Source organism: Aotus nancymaae, unplaced genomic scaffold (genome assembly GCF_030222135.1).
Source record: "Aotus nancymaae isolate 86718 unplaced genomic scaffold, 86718_ANA_hifiasm-v0.15.2.pri h1tg000064l_1, whole genome shotgun sequence".
In the NCBI taxonomy this organism is placed as follows: domain Eukaryota; kingdom Metazoa; phylum Chordata; class Mammalia; order Primates; family Aotidae; genus Aotus; species Aotus nancymaae.
This window is the reverse complement of record NW_026988479.1, coordinates 25,434,494-25,439,120: the sequence shown is the minus strand read 5'-3', so window position 1 is coordinate 25,439,120 and position 4,627 is coordinate 25,434,494.

Below are 4,627 nucleotides of genomic sequence, written 5' to 3'. Positions count from 1 at the left end.
CCACACCTGGCCCTCCCCTGCTGTTTTATCACTGCTCTCCCTGTTGTCTCTCTCTTTTTTCTTTTTTCTTTTTGAGATAGAGTTTTGCTGTTGTTGCCCAGGCTGGAGCGCACTGGTGCAATCATGGCTCACTGCAACCTCCGCCTCCTGGGTTCAAGTGATTCTCCTGCCTCAGTCTCCCAAGTAGCTGAAATTACAGGCACCTGCCACCACATCCAGCTAATTTTTGTATTTTTAGTAGAGACGGGGTTTCACCACATTGGCCAGGCTGGTCTCGAACTCCTGACCTCAGATGATCCATCCATCTCGGCCTCTCAAAGTGCTGGGATTACAGGCATGAGCCACCGTGCCTGGCCTCTGTTGTCTTTAGACTAGGACCCAATCTCCTCAGTGAATCTGCTGTGTTTTAGCTGGCCCTACTGCACCCTTCACCCTCCTCTCACTCTGCCCAAGCCAAGCCTGGTTCCCTCAGTTCTCCCCCCACCCATGCCTTCTCGTGCTTTCAGCCTCTCCTCTGTGTTTTTCCTCCCAGCTTGGCTCATGGAGCATCTACTCTCCCCAGCTTGGCCTCACTATCATCTGCTTACCTGTTAGAATCTGTTTTATTTTGTTTTTTGTTTTTAGACTGGGTCTCACTCTGTTGCCCAGGCTAGAGTGCAGTGGCACAATCACGGCTCACTGCAGCCTTGACCTCCCTGGTTCAAGTGATCCCCCTCCACCTCAGCCTCCTGAGGAGCTGGGGCTACAGGTGTGTGCCACCATGTCCAGCTATTTTAAAATTTTTTGTAGAGATTAGGTCTCCCTATGTTGCCCAGGCTGGTCTCAAACTCCAGGGCTTAAGCGACCCTCCTGCCTTGGCCTCCCAAAGTGCTGGGATTATAGACATGAGCCACCACGCCTGGCCTGGAATCAGTTTTTCATCACTCTCTCAAAGGTATCTTCCTGGAGGCTGGGCACGGTGGCTCACACCTATAATCCCAACACTTTGGGAGGCTGAGGCAGGTGGATCACCTGACGTCAGGAGTTGAAGATGAAAAGTATCTTCCTGGATGCCCTCAAGGAACCTCTCCACTGAATTCTCATAACACCTGTTCAAGTGATCCCCCTCCACCTCAGCCTCCTGAGTAGCTGGGGCTACAGGTGTGTAGTATTTCCTTTGTGGTCACCCTCTATGCCCCCAAAAATCTGTGAGCCCTGACGGGGAAGGGAGCATGTCTAGTTCAGTGTCTGCTACATCAGCACCCAGCCTGATCTGCACAAAGTAGTGGCTGGAAAAAGATTTGTTGGATGAATCATTGAAAGAATGGATGAACAGACTTCCACCTACCATATTTCAGCCAACTAAACACGATCAGCCCTCCACATCCATAGGCTCTGCATCTGTAGATTCAAACAACTACAGATCAAAAATATTTGGAAAAAAAGCCAAACCAAGAAAAAATACTACAATAGAAAAAATCATATAAATAGCCGTGCACGGTGGCTCGTGCTTGTAATTCCAGCACTTTGGGAGGCTGAGGCGGGTGGATCACCTGAGGTCAGGAGTTCAAGACCAGCCTGATCTATATGGAGAAACCCCATCTCTACTAAAAATACAAAATTAACCTGGTGTGGTGGCAGGCACCTGTAATCCCAGCTACTTGGGAGGCTGAGGCAGGAGAATCACTTGAACCCGGGAGGTTGTGGTGAGCCAAGATTGCGATATTGCACTCCAGCCTGGCAACAAGAGCGAAACTCCATGTCAAAAAAAAAAAAAAAGACATATATATATGTATATATAAATGAACCAGTATAGTGACTATGTACAAGGCATAGACATTGTTTTAGTTATTGTAAGTAATCTAGAAATGATTTGAGGCCAGGTGTAGTGGCTCACACCTGTAATCCCAGCACTTTGGGAGGCTGAGGAGGGTGGATCACTTAAGGTCAGGAGTTCAAGACCAGCCTGGCCAATATGGTAAAACCCTATCACTACTAAAAATATAAAAATTGGGCCGGGCGCGGTGGCTCACGCCTGTAATCCCAGCACTTTGGGAGGCCAAGGCGGGTGGATCACGAGGTCAAGAGATCGAGACCATCCTGGTCAACATGGTGAAACCCCGTCTCTACTAAAAATACAAAAAATTAGCTGGTCACGGTGGCACGTGCCTGTAATCCCAGCTACTCAGGAGGCTGAGGCAGGAGAATTGCCTGAACCCAGGAGGCAGAAGTTGCAGTGAGCCGAGATCATGCCATTGCACTCTAGCCTGGGTAACGAGCGAAACTCCGTCTCAAAAAAAAAAAAAGAAAAAGAAAAATACAAAAATTATCTGGGTGTGGTGGTGGGCACCTGTAGTCACAGCTACTCAGGAGGCTGAGGCATGAGACTTGCTCGAACCTGGGAGGCAGAGGCTGCAGTGAGCCAAGATTGCACCACTGCACTCTAGCCTGGGCAACAGAGTGAGACTTTGTCTGGCAAAAAAAAAAAGAAAGAAAAAATGAAGTATGTGGGAAGAGGTGCAGAGATTATATGAAAATACTGTGCCCTTTTATATCACAGACTTGAGCATCCTTGGATTTTTGTATCTTCAGGGATCCTAGAATGAATCTTTTATGGATGTAGAGGAATGACTGTAGTTTGAAGAAGTTTTCTAGATCCTAGACATTCATTCCAAGGCTCCAAAGAAGTAAAGGAAATGTCCAAGGACTTAAAAAATGATAATGTTTAGTACTTTGGGAGGCCGATTTGAATGGATCACTTGAGCTCAGGAGTTTGAGACAAGCCTGGGCAACATGGTGAAACACTCCATCTCTTAAGGGGGAAAAAAAACCTCCCTACCCACTGCCACACACATAAATTAGCCAGACATGGTGCATGCCTGTAGTCCCAGCTACTCGGAAGGCTGAGGTAGGAGGATTGCTTTAAAAATGAGAAAAAAACCAGACATCAAAATGAAATAGGTGAGAGAACGCAAAGCTGCAGGCGAAGAATGGGGAACCCCTGAGAGCAGCTGGGAGGTTAGACCTAGGCTCTATCACTCCCCCATCCCCAACCCCAAAGTGAGGGAGCTGAACTTGACATTCACATTGAACCTTACATACTCTGATTTCTGGGCTAATGTGAGCCCAGGTAGGAGTGTCCTTGAGCTCTTGGCAGAAGTAAAAGCACTTCCTCTCTGAGGAAAGCCTTCTACAACGAAAGCCCTCCAGTTTCCCACACATTAGGTGAAACCAAATACGGGGTCATTCCCTGCCCTCTCAGAGCTCATAGAAAAAAATCAACACAAATGCAAATAAACCACCAGAATGACAGGCAGTGAAACAACAGATTTAGATACCCAAAAGACTTCTGATTATGTTAGAATTAGAATATAACTAGGTACGAAATGTTGAAAGAAATACACAATGAAACAAAAAAAGAGTGGGCAAAACCTATTTTAAAAAAACAATCAGGTATATTCAAAACGGAACCGGAGAAAACTCTCAGAAAGAAAAATACCTATGATCATTGAAATGAAGTGCTCAGTGGATAAATTAAATGGCAGATTATAGCCAGCTGCAAGAAGAGTTACTGCACTGCAAAATAAATCTGAAGAAATTACAAAGCAGAGAAGATTCCAAGAGGATTTGGAACTGAAGACAATTCTGCCTGAGGGAGCACCGGCCTTGCCAGCCGCTCTGGTGCCCAGTGAGCCTCTATTCACTTGGGGGACTTTGCCGTGGCCCCTGTTGTCCAGAGAGGGCGCTAGCCAGGCCATCCTCAATCTCTTGGTTCAGGATCAGGAAAACCTTTCCCAAGATGTGACTGCAAGGGAGCGTTATTTACCTTAAATGGGTCAAAAATAAAACGTCTAAGGGATTTCAAATAGGTGAAGTTCTGCCTCAGGGAAGACAGCAGTGTTGTTATGTGTAGTCTAAGACGGCAGACGTTGGCCAGGGAAGGAGTTGTAGAGACAGCCTCGATGTCAAATAAAGAGAGGTTTTCTTCCTTTGTTTTCCTTTCTTTCCTCCTTTTTTAATTCTAATTTTTAGCTTTGAAGACACGGTCTCCACCCAGGCTGGAGTGCAGTGGTGCGATCGTAGCTCACGGCAGCCTCAACCTCCCAGGGTCAAGCAATCCTCCTACCTCAGCCTCCTCAGTAGCTGGGACTACAGGTGTGCACCACCATGTCCAACTAATTATTTTCCCACTTCTTGTAGAGATAGGGTCTCACAATGTTGCCCAGGCTGGTCTCAAACTCCTGGGCTCAAGCAGTCATTCCACCTTGACTTCCCAAAGTACTGGGATTACAGGTGTGAGCCACCATCCCTGGCCTGAAGAGGAGTTTTCTATTTTTATTTATTTATTTATTTTTGTATTTTTAGTAGAGACAGGGTTTCACCATGTTGGTCAGGCTGGTCTCGAACTCCTGACCTCCTACCTCGGCCTCCCAAAGTGCTGGGATTACAGGCATGAGCCACTACGCCCGGCATTATTTATTTATTTTTTTGAGACAGAGTCTCGCTCTGTCGCCCAGGCTGAAGTGGAATGTCTCGATCTCGGCTCACTACAACCTACGCTTCTTGGGTTCAAGCAATTCTCCTGCATCAGCCTCCTGAGTAGCTGGGATTACAGGCACCAGCCACCACGTCTGGCTAATTTTTGTAT